Source organism: Somniosus microcephalus, unplaced genomic scaffold (genome assembly GCF_052327205.1).
Source record: "Somniosus microcephalus isolate GS21.2 unplaced genomic scaffold, FLI_Smic_1.0 unresolved_chr1, whole genome shotgun sequence".
NCBI lineage: Eukaryota > Metazoa > Chordata > Chondrichthyes > Squaliformes > Somniosidae > Somniosus > Somniosus microcephalus.
Window position 1 is genome coordinate 37,466,396 of NW_028225179.1, and position 19,767 is coordinate 37,486,162.

The following is a 19,767-nucleotide window of genomic DNA, read 5'->3' on the forward strand; positions in this document are numbered from 1 at the left end:
TGGGAAGGTGGAAGTGGTCCTACCAGGTCCACATTAACGTGGTCAAACCGACGCTCAGGAACTGCATAGGTGGCCAATGGAGCCTTGATGTGGCGCTGTACCTTGGCCTTTTGGCAGACCACGCAGGTGTTGGCCCAGTCGCGGACATCTTTATGCATGCTCCGCCAAACGAACTTAGATGACATTAGCTTCTGAGAAGCCTTCATTCCTGGGTGTGACAACCCATGTATGGCGTCAAACACCTTGCGGCGCCAGGCGACCGGCACAATAGGGCGAGGGTCCTGAATGGAGACATCACACAGCAACGTGGTACCAGCTGAATGGAACCTGACGTCAGCCAACTGGAGGCTAGTGGTGTTGGTGCGGTAAACCTGCACTTCTGGGTCTGAGACTTGGACCGCTGCCATGAGGGCGTAGTCGATGCCCAGCTGGACCGCATGCACGGTCGCGAGGGAGAGGCAATCTGCCACCAGGTTGTCTTTACCGGCCACATGCTGAATATCTGTGGTAAATTCGGAGATGTATGTCAGCTGACGTTGTTGTCGAGATGACCACGGTTCGGCGGTCTTGCCCATGGCAAAGGTCAGTGGCTTATGGTCGACGAAGGCGGTGAAAGGGCGTCCTTCCAACAAGAACCGGAAATGGCGGATGGCCAGAAAAAGGGCTAGTAACTCCCTGTCGAAAGTACTGTACGCCCGCTCGTTACGCCGCAGTTGACGGCTGAAGAATGCCAACGGCTGCCACGTCCTGTTTACCCACTGCTCCTGAACGGCGCCGATTGCGTAATCTGACGCGTCGGTGGTGAGGGCGATGGTGGCTCCTGGTAGCGGGTGCGCCAGCATGGTCGCGTTGGCTAAGGCGCTCTTGGTGTCGGTGAATGCCCGGTCCATGTCAACCGTCCAGCCCACCGGATCCTTGCCAGACTTGCCCTTGAGGGCCTCGTACAGGGGCTGCATGAGCAATGCTGCCTTAGGCACGAAACGGTGGTAAAAGTTTACCATGCCGAGGAACTCCTGCAGGGCCTTTATGTTCTGCGGGCGTGGAAAGGATGTCACCGCCTCTACCTTCGCTTGCAAAGGAACCGCTCCCTCCGAGGTAATGCGATGTCCCAGGAAATCAATTTGGTGCAGACCAAACTGACACTTGGCTGGGTTGATAATCAGGCCGTGTTGGCTGAGGCGTCGAAAGAGGGTGCGTAGGTGAGAGATGTGTTCCTCCTTATTAGGACTGGCAATGAGGATATCGTCTAAGTAGACGAAAAGGAACTTGAGGTCCCGCAGCACGGAGTCCATGAGGCGCTGGAAAGCCTGGGCGGCGTTCTTCAACCCAAACGGCACCCATAAAAATTTGAAGAGACCGAAAGGGGTGATGACTGCGGTCTTCGGGACGTCTTGCGGGTGCACCGGGACCTGGTGGTAGCCTCGGATGAGGGCAACCTTGGAAAAAACGGTGTTTCCTGCCAAATGGGCAGAGAAATCCTGGATGTGGGGGATCGGGTATCGATCAGTAGCGGTGGCGTCGTTTAGGCGCCGATAGTCGCCGCAGGGCCGCCATCCGCCGCCAGGTTTCGGTACGATGTGAAGAGGCGAAGACCAGGGACTATTCGACCTGCGAATAATCCCTAAGCGTTCCATTGTTGCGAACTCCACCTTCGCGACCGCTAGCTTGCCAGGTTTGAGGCGCCGGGCCCACGCGTGGACCGGGGAGGCCGGTGGTGGTGATGTGGTGTTCCACACCATGTTTCGTGGCCGTGGAGGAGAACGTGGGCCTGGTCAGGTCTGGAAATTCGCCTAGCAGGCGAGCGAACTCATTCAGAATCGGGAAAGCGCAGGAGATGGTGCGCGACATGGTGTTACTACGGTGGCAAGGGATAGAGTGAAACGTGGCCGCGTTGATCAGCTGTCGGTTCCTTACATCGACCAGGAGGCCGTTGGCGCACAGGCAATCTGCACCGAGAATGGCCTGTGAAACCTTGGCCGTAACGAATTCCCAGAAAAACCGCTGGGCGCCGAAGCACACCTGGACCCGCCGTCTGCCGAAGGTCCAAATAGCTCCGCCATTAGCCGCTTCGAGGGGGGGGGCCGTGCCTCCCAGCCTGTACATCAGGCGCTGATGCGGGTAGGATGCTGCACTGCGTTCCGGTGACGCACAGGAACCGACGACCGGAGAGGGTGTCTGTGATGAAGAGCAGCTTGCCTGCATTGCCGATCGCCATCGCGGTCGCGGGGCACCCATTAGACCCGTTCTTCATTGGACGGAGTTGTTTTTTTTTGAGAGAAGCTGCAGGGACGGCGGCAACATCTCGCCTTCGCGCCAAACCGCGCGTGGTAGAAGCACAACCCCGCGGGCTGAGGAGCTGGGGCGGCGTCTGTTGGGGGATGGGCGCCTCGTGGCAGCGCAGTACTGTTGCGTAACTGCGAATATTTTGTCAGCCTCGGCAGCGAACGCTGCGCAGTCTTCGACCTCGGATCTCGCCAAGGCCGCTTGCACTTGCTCCGGTAATTGGCTGAGGAATAACTCTCTGAAGAGAAAGCATTCCGGTTCGGAGCCGAGGAGTGTGAGCATTTGGCTCATCAGCTCGGAAGGTTTGGAGTCCCCGACCCCGGGCATAGCGAGCAGCCGACGGGCGCGCTCTGATTTCGTGAGCCCGAAAACCTGTAGCAACCGCGCCTTGAGGGTCTCATACTTGCGGTCCGATGGGGGGTTCTCGAGAAGACTGACGATCCGCGAGGCGGTAGAGCCGTCGAGTGCAGAGACCACGTATAAGTATCGGGTCTGATCCTCAACGATGCCTCTCAGGGCGAACTGGGCTTCAACTTGGATGAACCACGAGGTCGCTTGTTGCTCCCAGAACTGCGGCAGCTTCAACGAAACGGTGTTTGCCTCCATGCTGTGTTCCTTTTGCGAAATCAGTTCACAAAAGTCGGGGTCACCAATGTAGGAATGGTCAAATTCCTATCTAGAGATTGAGTTCGACGCAGGCAATCAATCAAAAAGGTTTTAATGTCAAACTAACGAGTTTAAACAGATTGAGGCAAGAGAACTATGAATACAGGTCTTAACAGGTCGGAGGCTCCACGAGGACTGCCTGGGCGGTCCCGTGGATGGCGTCATGACGTCATGACGTTTTTCCTGTGTTTGGGTGATCACGTGATTAGCGGCATGATGTCATCGCATTTGCCCGCGCTCTTAAAGGGACCGCGCACTGTACATGCGAACAGTATATACATTACATAAATTTAAAACAGAAATAGACAGTTTCCTAGAAGAAAAGGGAATTAAGGGTTACGGGGAGCGGGCAGGAATTTGGACATGAGTCTAGGTTCGGATCGGTCATGGCCCTGTGGGTAGCGGAGCGGGCCCATGTAGCCTGATCCTGCTCCTGTTTCGTGTGTCTAATTCTGTTAGATTCAGGAGATAGTCCTGTGATAGTGGATTGGCGGTTAGGATCAGATCAGCCATGATCTTATTGAATGGCGGAGCAGGCTCGAGGGGCCAATTGGCCTACTCCTGCTCCTATTTCTTATGTTCTTATGTTCTTATATAATGGTACAGATTTAGTCTGCAGCTAACACATCGTTAAAGGGAATTATGTACAGTTGATCAGAGTCCCTCAGTGGCTCTGCCACACTGGCATGGATTGAAAATTGGTTAACAGACAGGAAACAGAGTAGGAATAAATGGGTCTTTCTCGGGGTGGCAGGCGGTGACTAGTGGGGTACCGCAGGGATCAGTGTTTGGGCCTCAGCTATTCACAATATATATCAATGATTTGGCTGACGGAACCAAATGAAATATTTCCAAGTTTGCTGATGACACGAAACTAGGTGGGTTTGTGAGTTGTGAGGAGGATGCAAAGAGGCTTCAAGGTGATTTAGACAAGTTGAGTGAGTGGGCAAATACATGGCAGATGCAGTATAACGTGGATAAATGTGAAGTTATCCACTTCGGTAGAAAAAACAGAAAGGCAGAGTATTATTTAAATGGTGCTCGATTGGGAAATGCTGATGTACAAAGGGACCTGGGTGTCCTTGTACACCAGTCACTGAAAACAAACATGCAGGTGCAGCAAGCAGTTAGGAAGGCAAATGGTATGTTGGCCTTCATTGCAAGAGGATTTGAGTACAGGAGCAAGGATGTCTTACTACAGTTATACAGGGCCTTGGTGAGACCACACCTGGAGTACTGTGTGCAGTTTGGGTCTCCTTACCTAAGAAAGGATACACTTGCCATAGAGGGAGTGCAGCGAAGGTTCACCAGACTGATTCCTGGGATGGCAGGACTGTCGTATGAGGAGAGATTGGGTCGACTAGGCCTGTATTCACTAGAGTTCAGAAGAATGAGAGGGGATCTCATTGAAATGTATAAAATTCTGACAGGGTTAGACAGACTGGATGCAGGGAGGATGTTTCCCCTAGCTGGGGGGTCTAGAACGAGGGGTCACAGTCTCAGGATACGGGGTAGGACATTTAGGACTGAGATGAGGAGAAACTTCTTCACTCAGAGGGTGGTGAACCTGTGGAATTCTCTACCACAGAAGGCTGTGGAGGCCAAGTCACTGAATATATTAAAGAAAGAGATAGATAGATTTCTAGACACAAAAGGCATCAAGGGGTATGGGGAGAGAGCGGGAATATTGAGATAGAGGATCAGCCATGATCATATTGAATAGCGGAGCAGGCTCGAAGGGCCGAATGGCCGACTCCTGCTCCTATTTTTCTATGTTTCTATGAGAGCTGGCGCCCACGGGGACCCGTACCCCGGGAGAGTCGGTGCCCGCAGGGAACCGTACCCCGGGGAGAGTCGGTGCCCGTGGGGACCCGTACCCCGGGGACAGTCGGTGCCCGCGGGGACCCGTACCCCGGGGAGAGTCGGTGCCCGTGGGGACCCGTACCCCGGGGAGATTGGGCGCCCACGGGGACCCGTACCCCGGGGAGAGTCGGCGCCCACGGGGACCCGTACCCCGGGGAGAGTCGGTGCCCGTGGGGACCCGTACCCCGGGGAGAGCCGGTGCTCGTGGGGACCCGTACCCCGGGGAGAGTCGGTGCCCGTGGGGACCTGTACCCCGGGGAGAGTTGGTGCCCGTGGGGTGCCATACCCCGGGGAGAGTCGGCGCCCGTGGGGACCCGTACCCGGGGGAGAGTCGGCGCCCACGGGGACCCGTACCCCGGGGAGAGTCGGCGCCCGTGGGGACCCGTACCCCGGGGAGATTGGGCGCCCACGGGGACCCGTACCCCGGGGAGAGTCGGCGCCCACGGGGACCCGTACCCCGGGGAGAGTCGGTGCCCGTGGGGACCCGTACCCCGGGGAGAGCCGGTGCCCGTGGGGACCCGTACCCCGGGGAGAGTCGGTGCCCGTGGGGACCCGTACCCCGGGGGAGAGTCGGTGCCCGTGGGGACCTGTACCCCGGGGAGAGTTGGTGCCCGTGGGGTCCCATACCCCGGGGAGAGCTGGCGCCCACGGGGACCCGTACCCCGGGAGAGTCGGTGCCCGCAGGGAACCGTACCCCGGGGAGAGTCGATGCCCGTGGGGACCCGTACCACGGGGAGAGTCGGTGCCCGTGGGGACCCGTACCCCGGGGACAGTCGGTGCCCGCGGGGACCCGTACCCCGGGGAGAGTCGGTGCCCGTGGGGACCCGTACCCCGGGGAGATTGGGCGCCCACGGGGACCCGTACCCCGGGGAGAGTCGGCGCCCACGGGGACCCGTACCCCGGGGAGAGTCGGTGCCCGTGGGGACCCGTACCCTGGGGAGAGCCGGTGCCCGTGGGGACCCGTACCCCGGGGAGAGTCGGTGCCCGTGGGGACACGTACCCCGGGGGAGAGTCGGTGCCCGTGGGGACCTGTACCCCGGGGAGAGTTGGTGCCCGTGGGGTGCCATACCCCGGGGAGAGTCGGCGCCCGTGGGGACCCGTACCCGGGGGAGAGTCGGCGCCCACGGGGACCCGTACCCCGGGGAGAGTCGGCGCCCGTGGGGACCCGTACCCCGGGGAGATTGGGCGCCCACGGGGACCCGTACCCCGGGGAGAGTCGGCGCCCACGGGGACCCGTACCCCGGGGAGAGTCGGTGCCCATGGGGACCCGTACCCCGGGGAGAGCCGGTGCCCGTGGGGACCCGTACCCCGGGGAGAGTCGGTGCCCGTGGGGACCCGTACCCCGGGGGAGAGTCGGTGCCCGTGGGGACCTGTACCCCGGGGAGAGTTGGTGCCCGTGGGGTCCCATACCCCGGGGAGAGTCGGTGCCCGTGGGGACCCGTACCCCGGGGAGAGTCGGAGCCCGCGGGGACCCGTACCCCGGGGAGAGTCGGTGCCCGCGGGGACCCGTACCCCGGGGAGAGCCGGCGCCCGTGGGGCCCCGTACCCCGGGGAGAGTCGGTGCCCGTGGGGACCTGTACCCCGGGGAGAGTCAGCGCCCGTGGGGACCCGTACCCGGGGGAGAGTCGGCGCCCACAGGGACCCGTACCCCGGGGAGAGTCGGTGCCCGTGGGGACCCGTACCCCGGGGAGAGTCGGTGCCCGCGGGGACCCGTACCCCGGGGAGAGTCGGTGCCCGCGGGAACCCGTACCCCGGGGAGAGTCGGCGCCCGCGGGGACCCATACCCCGGGGAGAGTCGGCGCCCGTGGGGACCTGTACCCCGGGGAGAGTCGGTGCCCGTGGGGACCTGTACCCCGGGGAGAGTCGGCGCCCGTGGGGACCCGTACCAGGGGGAGAGTCGGCGCCCACGGGGACCCGTACCCCGGGGAGAGTCGGCGCCCGCGGGGACCCGTACCCCGGGGAGAGTCGGTGCCCGCGGGAACCCGTACCCCGGGGAGTGTCGGCGCCCGTGGGGACCCATACCCCGGGGAGAGTCGGTGCCCACGGGGACCCGTACCCCGGGGAGAGTCGGTGCCCGTGGGGACCCGTACCCCGGGGAGAGTCGGTGCCCGCGGGGACCCGTACCCCGGGGAGAGTCGGTGCCCGCGGGAACCCGTACCCCGGGGAGAGTCGGCGCCCGTGGGGACCCGTACCCCGGGGAGAGTCGGCGCCCGTGGGGACCCGTACCCCGGGGAGAGTCGGCGCCCGTGGGGACCCGTACCAGGGGGAGAGTCGGCGCCCACGGGGACCCGTACCCCGGGGAGAGTCGGTGCCCGCGGGGTCCCATACCCCGGGGAGAGTCGGTGCCCGTGGGGACCCGTACCCCGGGGAGAGTCGGAGCCCGCGGGGACCCGTACCCCGGGGAGAGTCGGTGCCCGCGGGGACCCGTACCCCGGGGAGAGCCGGCGCCCGTGGGGCCCCGTACCCCGGGGAGAGTCGGTGCCCGTGGGGACCTGTACCCCGGGGAGAGTCAGCGCCCGTGGGGACCCGTACCCGGGGGAGAGTCGGCGCCCACAGGGACCCGTACCCCGGGGAGAGTCGGTGCCCGTGGGGACCCGTACCCCGGGGAGAGTCGGTGCCCGCGGGGGACCCGTACCCCGGGGAGAGTCGGTGCCCGCGGGAACCCGTACCCCGGGGAGAGTCGGCGCCCGCGGGGACCCATACCCCGGGGAGAGTCGGCGCCCGTGGGGACCTGTACCCCGGGGAGAGTCGGTGCCCGTGGGGACCCGTACCCCGGGGAGAGTCGGCGCCCGCGGGGACCCGTACCCCGGGGAGAGTCGGTGCCCGCGGGAACCCGTACCCCGGGGAGTGTCGGCGCCCGTGGGGACCCATACCCCGGGGAGAGTCGGTGCCCACGGGGACCCGTACCCCGGGGAGAGTCGGTGCCCGTGGGGACCCGTACCCCGGGGAGAGTCGGTGCCCGCGGGGACCCGTACCCCGGGGAGAGTCGGTGCCCGCGGGAACCCGTACCCCGGGGAGAGTCGGCGCCCGTGGGGACCCGTACCCCGGGGAGAGTCGGCGCCCGTGGGGACCCGTACCCCGGGGAGAGTCGGCGCCCGTGGGGACCCGTACCAGGGGGAGAGTCGGCGCCCACGGGGACCCGTACCCCGGGGAGAGTCGGTGCCCGCGGGGACCCGTACCCCGGGGAGAGTCGGTGCCCGCGGGGACCCGTACCCCGGGGAGAGTCGGTGCCCGCGGGAACCCGTACCCCGGGGAGAGTCAGCGCCCGTGGGGACCCGTACCCCGGGGAGAGTCGGTGCCCGTGGGGACCCGTACCCCGGGGAGAGTCGGTGCCCGTGGGAACCTGTACCCCGGGGAGAGTCGGCGCCCACGGGGACCCGTACCCCGGGGAGAGTCGGTGCCCGTGGGGACCCATACCCCGGGGAGAGTCGGTGCCCGCGGGGACCCGTACCCCGGGGAGAGTCGGTGCCCGCGGGAACCCATACCCCGGGGAGAGTCGGCGCCCGTGGGGACCCGTACCCCGGGGAGAGTCGGTGCCCGCGGGAACCCGTACCCCGGGGAGAGTCGGCGCCCGTGGGGACCCGTACACCGGGGAGAGTCGGTGCCCGTCGGGACCTGTACCCCGGGGAGAGTCGGCGCCCGTGGGGACCCGTACCAGGGGGAGAGTCGGCGCCCACGGGGACCCGTACCCCGGGGAGAGTCGGTGCCCGCGGGGACCCGTACCCCGGGGGAGTCGGTGCCCGCGGGAACCCGTACCCCGGGGAGAGTCAGCGCCCGTGGGGACCCGTACCCCGGGGAGAGTCGGCGCCCGTGGGGACCCGTACCCCGGGGAGAGTCGGTGCCCGTGGGAACCTGTACCCCGGGGAGAGTCGGCGCCCGTGGGGACCCATACCAGGGGGAGAGTCGGCGCCCGTGGGGACCCGTACCCCGGGGAGAGTCGGCGCCCGTGGGGTCCCGTACCCCGGGGAGAGTCGGTGCCCGTGGGGACCTGTACCCTGGGGAGAGTCGGCGCCCGTGGGGACCCGTACCAGGGGGAGAGTCGGCGCCCACGGGGACCCGTACCCCGGGGAGAGTCGGTGCCCGCGGGGACCCGTACCCCGGGGAGAGTGGGCGCCCACGGGGACCCGTACCCCGGGGAGAGTCGGCACCCACGGGGACCCGTACCCCGGGGAGAGTCGGTGCCCGTGGGGACCCGTACCCCGGGGAGAGTCGGTGCCCGCAGGGATCCGTACCCCGGGGAGAGTCGGTACCCGTGGGGACCCGTAGCGGGGGAGAGTCGGTGCCCGTGGGGACCCATATCCCGGAGGGAGTCGGTGCCCGTGGGGACCCGTACCCCGGGGAGAGTCGGTGCCCATGGGGACCCGTACCCCGGGGAGCGTCTCTGTATATGAGTGTTTCCATATCTGTGTCTGTCTTAGTCTCTCTCTCTGTCTCTCTCTGTCTCTCTCTCTCTCTCTGTCTCTCTCTCTCTCTCTTCTCTCTCTCTCTCTGTCTCTCTCTCTCTGTCTCTCTCTGTCTCTCTGTCTCTCTCTCTGTCTCTCTCTCTCTCTCTCTCTGTCTCTCTCTCTCTGTCTCTCTCTCTGTCTCTCTCTCTCTCTCTCTCTCTGTCTCTCTCTCTCTCTCTCTCTCTCTGTCTCTCTCTCTCTCTCTGTCTCTCTCTCTCTCTCTCTCTCCCTCTCTCTCTGTCTCTCTCTCTGTCTCTCTCTCTCTGTCCCTCTCTCTCTGTCTCTCTCTCTGTCTCTCTCTCTGTCTCTCTACCCCTCTCTTTGTCTCTGTGCCTCTGTGTGGGGGTGGGGGTGGGGAAGACACTAAGTTTCGTATGTGAGGGACCTGCTCTGTGATGTAACTGCCCCATTCTGACATCGTACGCCTGTGCACCCAGCCACAAGGCAGCTTTTGAGAAATGTTTCCATGACCTATATCATCAACTCCCTAAACAAATGCAAACTACACAAAGGTTTGTCCAATGGAGGACTTGGCAAGCAAGCAGCCACAGCTTCGACAAGTAAGTCAGAAGCCTAAACGTGGCCTTGTGAGTAACAGGGCCCAGGCTCAATCACTGTCCTGGGAGTGTTTGATGGGACAGTGTAGAGGGAGCTTTACTCTGTATCTAACCCGTGCTGTACCTGCCCTGGGAGTGTTTAATGGGACGGTGTAGAGGGAGCTTTACTCTGTATCTAACCCGTGCTGTACCTGCCCTGGGAGTGTTTAATGGGACAGTGTAGAGGGAGCTTTACTCTGTATCTAACCCGTGCTGTACCTGCACTGGGAGTATTTGATGGGACAGTGTAGAGGGAGCTTTACTCTGTATCTAACCCGTGCTGTACCTGCCCTGGGAGCGTTTAATGGGACGGTGTAGAGGGAGCTTTACTCTGTATCTAACCCGTGCTGTACCTGCACTGGGAGTATTTGATGGGACAGTGTAGAGGGAGCTTTACTCTGTATCTAACCCGTGCTGTACCTGCCCTGGGAGTGTTTGATGAGACAGTGTAGAGGGAGCTTTACTCTGTATCTAACCCTGTGCTGTACCTGCCCTGAGAGTGTTTGATGGGACAGTGAGAAGGAGCTTTACTCTGTATCTAACCCGTGCTGTACCTGCCCTGGGAGCGTTTAATGGGACGGTGTAGAGGGAGCTTTACTCTGTATCTAACCCGTGCTGTACCTGCCCTGGGAGTGTTTAATGGGACAGTGTAGAGGGAGCTTTACTCTGTATCTAACCCGTGCTGTACCTGCCCTGGGAGCGTTTAATGGGACGGTGTAGAGGGAGCTTTACTCTGTATCTAACCCGTGCTGTACCTGCCCTGGGAGTGTTTGATGAGACAGTGTAGAGGGAGCTTTACTCTGTATCTAACCCTGTGCTGTACCTGCCCTGAGAGTGTTTGATGGGACAGTGAGAAGGAGCTTTACTCTGTATCTAACCCGTGCTGTACCTGCCCTGGGAGCGTTTGATGGGACAGTGTAGAGGGAGCTTTACTCTGTATCTAACCTGTGCTGTACCTGCCCTGTGAGTGTGTGATGGGACAGTGTAGAGGGAACTTTACTCTGTATCTAGCCCATGCTGTACCTGCCCTGGGAGTGTCTGATGAGACAGTGTAGAGGGAGCTTTACTCTGTATCTAACCCGTGCTGTACCTGCCCTGGGAGTGTTTGATGGGACAGTGTAGAGGGAGCTTTACTCTGTATCTAACCACGTGCTGTTCCTGCCCTGGGAGTGTTTGATGGGACAGTGTAGAGGGAGCTTTACTCTGTATCTAACCCCGTGCTGTACCTGCCCTGGGAGTGTGTGATGGGACAGTGTAGAGGGAGCTTTACTCTGTATCTAACCCCGTGCTGTACCTGCCCTGGGAGTGTGTGATGGGACAGTGTAGAGGGAGCTTTACTCTGTATCTAACCCCTCGCTGTACCTGCCCTGGGAGTGTTGGACGGGACAGTGTAGAGGGAGCTTTACTCTGTATCTAACCCATGCTGTACCTGCCCTGGGAGTGTTTGATGGGACAGTGTAGAGGGAGCTTTACTCTGTATCTAACCCATGCTGTACCTGCCCTGGGAGTGTTGGATGGGACAGTGTGGAGGGAGCTTTACTCTGTATCTAACCACGTGCTGTACCTGCCCTGGGAGTGTTTGATGGGACAGTCTAGAGGGAGCTTTACTCTGTATCTAACCCCGTGCTGTACCTGCCCTGGGAGTGTGTGATGGGACAGTGTAGAGGGAGCTTTACTCTGTATCTAACCCCGCGCTGTACCTGCCCTGGGAGTGTTGGATGGGACAGTGTAGAGGGAGCTTTACTCTGTATCAAACCCGTGCTGTACCTGCCCTGGGAGTGTTTGATGGGACAGTGTAGAGGGAGCTTTACTCTGTATCTAACCCGTGCTGTACCTGCCCTGGGAGTGTTTGACGGGACAGTATAGAGGGAGCTTTACTCTGTATCTAACCCGTGCTGTACCTGCCCTGGGAGTGTTTGACGGCACAGTGTAGAGGGAGCTTTACTCTGTATCTAACCCGTGCTCTACCTGCCCTGGGTGTGTTGGATGGGACAGTGTAGAGGGAGCTTTACTCTGTATCTAACCCGTGCTGTACCTGCCCTGGGAGTGTTTGATGGGACAGCGTAGAGGGAGGTTTACTCTGTATCTAACCCGTGCTGTACCTGCCTGGGAGCCTATTTTTTAAGGCTAAAGGGATGGGACAGTGTAGAGGGGGCTTTACTCTGTATCTAACCCATGCTGTACCTGCCCTGGGAGTGATTGATGGGACAGTGTAGAGGGAGGTTTACTCTGTATCTAACCCATGCTGTACCTGCGCTGGGACATATATTAATGATCAAGATGAGGGAACTAGATGTAATATCTCCAAGTTTGCAGACGACACAAAGCTGGGTGGGCCTGTGTACTGTGAGGAGGATTCCGAGAAACACCAGTAGGATTTGGACAGGTTGGGTGATTGGGCAGAAGCATGGCAGATGCAGTATAATGTGGATAAATGCAAGGTTATCCACTTTGGTGGCAAAAACAGGAAGGCAGATTATTATCTGAACGGCAATAGATTGGGAAATGGGGAAGTGCAACGAGACCTGGGTGTCCTTGTGCACCAGTCGCTGAAGTTAAGCATGCAGGTGCAGCAGGCGGTTAAGAAGGCAAATGGTATGTTGGCCTTCGTAGCGAGAGGGTTTGAGTACAGGAACAAGGATGTCTTGCGGCAGTTGTACAGGGCCTTGGTGAGACCACATCTTGGAGTATTGTGTGCAGTTTTGGTCGCCTTATCTGAGGAAGGATGTTCTTGCCATGGAGGGAGTGCAGCGAAGATTCACCAGACTGATACCTGGGATGGCAGGAATGACATATGAGGAGAGATTGGGTCGACTGGGCTTATACTCGCTGGAGTTCAGAAGAATGAGAGGGGATCTCATTGAAACTTATAAAATTTTAACAGGACTAGACAGACTAGATGCAGGAAGGATGTTCCCGATGGTCGGGGAATCCAGGACCAGGGGTCACAGTCTAAGGATAAGGGGTAAGCCATTTAGGACTGAAATCAGGAGGAATTTCTTCACCCAGAAAGTGGTGAACCTGTGGAATTCTCTACCACAGAGGACGGTGGAGGCCAGTTCATTAAATATATTCAAGAAGGAGTTGGATATATTTCTTAAGGCTAAAGGGATCAAGGGATATGGGGAGAAGGCAGGGACAGGGTACTGAATTTGGATGATCAGCCATGATCTCATTGAATGGCGGAGCAGGCTCGAGGGGCCGAATGGCCTACTCCTGCTCCTGTCTTCTGTTACGTAACTCTATGTTGAGTCCGGAAGGCTGTAAAGTGCCTAATCGGAAGATGAGGTGCTGTTCCTCGAGCTTACGCTGAGCTTCCGTGGAACAATGCAAGAGCCCGAGTACGGTGAGGTCCGAGTGGGAGTGGAGCGAAGAATTGAAATGACAGGCGACCGGAAGCTCGGGGTCCCCCTTACGGACTGAACGGAGGTGTTCCGCAAAGCGGTCACCCAGTCTGCATTTGGTCTCCCCAATGTAGAGGAGACCGCATCGTGAGCAGCGAATACAGTATACTAGATTGCAAGAAGTACAAGTAAATCGCTGTTTCACCTGGAAGGGGTGTTTGGGGCCCTGGACAGTGGGAAGGGGGGAGGTATAAGGGCAGGTGTTGCATCTCCTGCGCTTGCATGGGAAGGTGCCGGGTGAAGGGGAAGGTGTGCTGGGGGTGATAGAGGAGTGGACCAGCGTGTCGCGGAGGGAGCAGTCCCTTCGGGGTGCTGAAAGGGGAGGTGAGGGGAAGATGCGTTTGGTGGTGGGATCACGCTGGAGGTGGCGGAAATGGCGGAGGATGATCCGTTGAATGTGGAGGCTGGTGGGGTGAAAGGTGAGGACAAGGGGAACCCTATGATGGTTCCGGGAGGGAGGGGAAGGGGTGAAGGCAGAAGTGCGGGAGATAGAACGGGCACGGTCGAGGGCCGTGTCAACCACTGTAGAGGGGAATCCTCGGTTGAGGGAAAAGGAAGATGTTAGATCCGTGGTTCAGTGGATAAATAATTACACGGATGCTGTATATAAACAAACAACAGGTCTTTACTGGAGGAGGGTCATCTCTAGACTGGGGTACAGAGGCATGCGCACAGCTTATATACCGGTGTGGTTACTGCTGGTACTACAGTATACAGGAGCTGTAAAAAGTATTTCTGACTTAAAGCACATACACTACAATTCCTCCCTTTTTAGATTAATAATACCCCCTTAATATTCAAATAACAATTACATTTTTACATGTACATTCAATAACAAAAGTCCATTTATAGATTCAGTCTTTGGGGCGGCTTCCTGACCCTTTCGGGATAGCGCCTTTCCGGAGGTTCTTGTTCTTGGTGCAGAGGCGATTCTGACCCTTTTTCATCGGGTAGTTCATCGGGTTCCACTGCTACTGGGTCTGAAGTAGATGCTACCGGTATGTTGGGTTCATCCCCAGGTACTCAAGACATGGGGTTGACGCCTTCCTGTGACGCTAAGATCTGATTGACGTGACGTCTCACAATGTTCTCCCCGACATCCACTGTGTACATTAATGGCCCCTGCCTTGTACATATCGTTCCGGGTTGCCACTTCTCTGTTCGATAGTCACGGGCCAAGACCGGTTGCCCTACATTGAAGCTCCTTGTCGGCTTCTCGTTGATGTGCTGGAATTGTTTGTCCTCAACATTTCTTCGCACATTTGGTCTGAGCAAGTCCAGACGAGATCTCAACCTTCGGTTAAAGAACATCATGGCCAGGGTCTGGTTGGTAACTGCATGTGTCGCGTTTCGGTAGGCTAATAAGAAATTGTCCATCTTATGCTGTAGTGGAATTTCATCATCGCACATGGCCTTTATCGCCTTCTTAAAGGTTCGTACGAACCTCTCAGCCAATCCATTGGTGGCTGGATGATACGGGGTGGATGTGTAAATGCCTTACCCCATTCCTTTTCATGAATTTTTGGAACTCGTCGGACACAAACTGTGGTCCATTATCAGAGCAGATCTGCTCTGGCAAACCGTTTCTGGCAAATATGGTCCATAGGACTGCAATCGTTTTCTCTGTAGTGGTTGAAGACATCTTTATCACCTCAGGCCACTTTGAATGAGCATCCACTGCTATTAAGAACATTGAGTCAATGAATGGACCAGCGAAATCAATGTGCACCCGTTGCCATGGAGAGGAGGGCCACTCCCATGGGTGTAGAGGGGCATGTGGTGGTGCATTTTGGGCCTTCTGGCATCCTAAGCAGCTCTTAGTTAGGTCTTCAATTTGTTGATCGATTCCCGGCCACCACACATAAGCCCTAGCAAGGCTTTTCATTTTCACTCCCCCCAGATGACCTTCATGTAGCTCCTTTAGCACTCTCTCCCTTAACTTGGGTGGAATCACCACTCTGGATCCACACATCACTGTCCCCTGGCATACTGACAGCTGTTCTCTTCTGGGTGAGAATGCTGGCAACAGTGAGTCGCCAAGTGTTGGCCATCCCCTCACCGTCAATTCATATACCCGTGACAGTGTCGGATCATTGCGGGTCTCCTTCTCTATATCCGCGTTTGTTACTGGCAATCGTTCAATTACCGACGAATAAAATATCTCGATAGGGTCCACTGCTGGTGCTTCCTCCACCGTAGGCAGTGGCAGGCGTGATAGCCCATCAGCGTTCCCATGCTGTTTCGTGCCTTTATATTCTATTTCATATTGATTCGCCCCTAGAAACAGGGACCATCTTTGTAACCGCTGTGCAGTCATCACTGGCACGCCCTTCTTAGGATTAAAGATGGAGACAAGTGGTTGGTGGTCAGTCAGCAAGGTGAACTTCTACCCATGCCCTCTCCAACCCGTCTGGGAATTTGTGCGACAGCACCGCTCCAATGCCGTAGGGTGATGCATCACATGCCAAACGAATTGGTAGTGCTGGGTTGAAATGGGCCAACACCTCTTTTGATGTGATCAATTCTTTACACTTCTGGAAAGCTCGTCTACATTCGTCATCCCACTTCCATGGTACCCCTGTTTGCAGTAGGGTGTTCAGCGGGTGTAATACCGTAGACAAATTTGGTAAGAACTTGTGGTAGTAGTTTACCAGCCCGAGGAACGACCTCAGTTGTGACACATTTTCCGGTGCTGGAGCCTTGACTACTGCCTCTATCTTGTCAGGGGACTTATGTAACCCCTCTTCATCAATGACATGGCCGCAATACGAGATCTGTTTCTGGAAAAACTCGCACTTGTGGCGATTAGCTCGTAGCCCATATTCCTTTAATCTGGTGAGCACCTTCTCCAAGTTAGCGAGGTGATCACCGTCATTTTTGCCCGTGACCAAGATGTCGTCCAAATAACACTGGGTCCCTGGAATCCCTTGCAGGACCTGATCCATCGCCCTTTGCCAGATAGCCGGAGCCGAGGCTACTCCAAACACCAGCCGGTTGTATTTATAGAGACCTTTATGGGTGTTGATCGTAAGGTAATGTTTCGAAGCTTCTTCTACCTCCATTTGCAAGTACGCCTGGGCTAGATCAATTTTGGTGAAGCGTTTACCACCAGATAGCGAGGCGAAAATATCCTCAATTCGTGGAAGCGGATATTGCACCGTGTGAAGGACTGGGTTCACTGTCACCTTAAAATCCCCACAGATGCGGACCTTCTTTGGTTCCCCAGGCGTATTACTCAACGACCTCTTCATTACAGGAACGATGGGTGTAGCCCACTCGCTCCAGTCCACTTTGGACAGTACTCCTGAATGTTCCAACCCTTCCAGCTCTGCTTCAACCGCTGGTCTGATCGCATAAGGCACTGGTCTGGCCTTCAGAAACTTTGGGCTTGCATTATCCTCTATTTTAATTGTTGCTGTTATTCCTTTTAGGGTTCCTAGTCCCTCCTCGAACACTTCTTTTGCGTCAGTTAGCATTTTTGACAGTCGTCCAGGTGTGACGTCGTCATCCTTTTTGGCCTCCACCTTCAGTGCCTGTATGGAATGCCAATCTAAATGTATCTTCCGGATCCATTCACGTCCTAGCAGTGGTGGTCCTCCATTTGGCAATACATATATATCCATTTTAGGTATTTCCTGACCTTTATATGTCACTTTCACCCTTATTTTTCCTTTGGGGTAGACTTTTTGCCCCGTATACGTCTTCAAGACAATCTCTGTAGCTTTCAAGGGTATGTGTGAAAATAGCCGCTTGTAGTCTCTTTGATTTATGACTGTTAGAGCTGACCCTGTGTCCAATTCCATTTCCACTTGGACTCCGTCTATCTTGAGTGTAACCCAGATAGTCTGGTGATCCTCCATTTCGGTTACCTTATGTAGTTTCAGACAACCCAGCTCCTTGCTTCCGGAGTCTGTGTCACTTTTCTGTTCATCTGAACTGTTGTGTATGTACCTTTAAGGGAATAACTGGTCTCAGACTGCAGTACCGGCAGTGACCACCCCTGTATAAAAGGCCCTAGCAGGCTTCTGTAGTTTCAGTTTCCAGGTTGTCTCCATTCAGTGAAGACTTGTTATAATCAACTCCTGCAGTCCGTGTCTCCATTATACACGGACATAATACTGGCGACGAGTAAGAAACGAACTTACCTGCAACTCGGCAGCACCTCAGACGACGTTATTGAAGGTCGGAGCCAGAAGAAAGAAAAAAAAAATAATCCAAAGAAACTCGAGAAACGGGCGTCGACCGTGGGCAACCGCCCTCCAAATCATCGAATTGAAAAGTTGCAGGAGAGACTGTCGAGAGCCAGGCTTGGTTCTCCAGTCTGTGGTTTCCCAGCTAATCGGGCTGGTGGCAGGTAGTGCACTGATCCTTCCTGGGCTGCGGCGGGCTAGAGCTCGATCGGGTGGCTCTGCAACGGGGCCGGGCAGCGAGTCGGGAAGCAAAGAGAGAGAGAGAGAGGGTGGAGCACACAGGGCGCGGCCGGTGCTTCGAAGCGGGGCAGCGTTCGGACCTAAGAAGAGGGAGGGAAGTGTCCCAGAGGATCCGCTCCACGACGGGAATGGTTCTTCAATTAACGGAGCAAATATTGAAGCGCGATAGAAAAATAAAAATACCGTGGAGAGCGGCGTTGGCAGCAGCGATCGGGGAGGCGCGAAGACCATAGGGCGTCGCCATTACAGGATAGTAAAATAAATATAATCGCCAGCAACAGCGTTGGCAGCAGCGGCAGCGGCGGGAAAGCGCGGGAGGCGCCATCTTAACTCGGCGGGGAAGAAGGAAAAGCGCGGGAGGCGCCATCTTAGATTTTCAAGATGCCAAAGACTGGCGATATCACTGCCTTCGATAATGCAATAGAAGACTGGACCACGTATGTGGAAAGAGTCGAGGTATATTGCGAGGCAAACGAAATAGCCGATGAGAAAAAGGCATCGGTATTGCTAAATTTAATGGGCGCAAGAACGTACGGCCTATTGCGGGACCTGATTACTCCAGCCAAACCGAAGGCGAAGAGTTTTAACCAAATTGTTGCTATCCTACAGGAACACCTAAATCCTACTCCGCTGCTGATAGCAGAAAGATTTAAATTCCACAGGAGAAATCAGCATAAAAATGAGAGCAATGCTGATTACCTTACGGAACTACGCAAGCTATCAAAGCACTGCCAGTTCGGAGCAGGACTGGCAGATACCTTACGGGACAAATTTGTCTGTGGACTCCTGAGTGAAGGAACCCAGAAGAGGTTACTCTCAGAGAAAGAGCTGACGCTAGATAAGGCTTTCAGCGTGGCAGTATCGTACGAAGCAGCAGCAAGGGGAGCTGCGGAAATACAACAAAAGCCACAGGAATACGGCACCCACGAAATGACACGGGGATTTGCAAAATGTTATCGCTGCGGCAGAACAAACCATGACCAGAAGGACTGCTGGTCCAAGGACAAAATATGCAGGCAATGCGGAAAGATGGGACACATTGCACGAGTTTGCAGGTCTGGGAAGAAGACCAACGACAATAAAAAGGCTACTAAGGAACCGTACAGGAAAGTACAAAAGATGACGGACAGTAGTTCTGAAGACCAGATGAGCGATAGTGAATCCGGGAACAAGAGACTAAGCTGTCTCAAACTTCACAACGTAATCGCAAAAGAGGATCACTGAACCATTTGGGTCACCCTCACGATAGCAGGGTCTCAAGTCAAAATGGAATTGGATACAGGATCAGCTCTAACCGTCATGAATCGACGAGACTACGAGCGGCTATTCTCACACATACCCTTGAGAGAGACATCCATTGTCTTGAGGACGTATACGGGGCAAAATGTATACCCCAGAGGAAAAATAAGGGTGCCTGTCGAATACAACGGCAAGAAAATATGGAAATTGTATCTCTACATTCTGCAAGAAGGTGGACCACCGTTATTGGGACGTGAATGGATCAGAAAGATAATTTTAGACTGGCACTCCATTCAGGCACTGACGGTGGCTGGTAAAAAGGATGACGACGTCACTCCTGGACGATTGTCAACAATCTTAGCTGACGCCAAAGAGGTATTTCAACAAAAACTGGGCACTCTTAAAGGCGTAACCGCCTCGATAAAAATAGAGGAGAATGCAATTCCCAAGTTTTTCAAAGCAAGACCGGTACCATATGCAATTCGCCCAGCCGTCGAGGCAGAGCTGGAGAATCTGGAGAATGCAGGCACGTTATCTAAGGTAGACTGGAGCGAGTGGGCGACACCCATCATTCCTGTCATGAAGAAAACGTTAAACAATAAGTCTGAGGAGCCAAGGAAGGTTCGCATCTGTGGGGACTTCAAGGTGACAGTGAACCCAGTCCTTCACACAGTACAATATCCTCTCCCAAGGATAGAAGATATTTTCGCCTCACTATCTGGAGGGAAGCGTTTTACAAAAATTGACCTAGCACAAGCATATTTGCAGATGGAGGTTGAAGAATCCTCTAGGAAGTATCTCACGATAAACACTCACAAAGGTCTTTACCAGTATAATCGAC

The 19,767-nt window shown here is 56.7% G+C and overlaps 1 protein-coding gene across 1 annotated transcript in view; it reads left to right on the top strand.

Moving 5' to 3' along the window:
- Positions 1-9,710: 9,710 nt before the first annotated feature.
- Positions 9,711-19,767, top strand: part of LOC147094634 (uncharacterized) — a 143,728-nt gene continuing 133,671 nt past the window's right edge. Inside the window, exon 1 of the mRNA XM_085974463.1 lies at positions 9,711-9,817. The gene's annotated coding sequence lies outside the window, so the exon portion shown is untranslated. The remainder of the gene's footprint in view (positions 9,818-19,767) is intronic.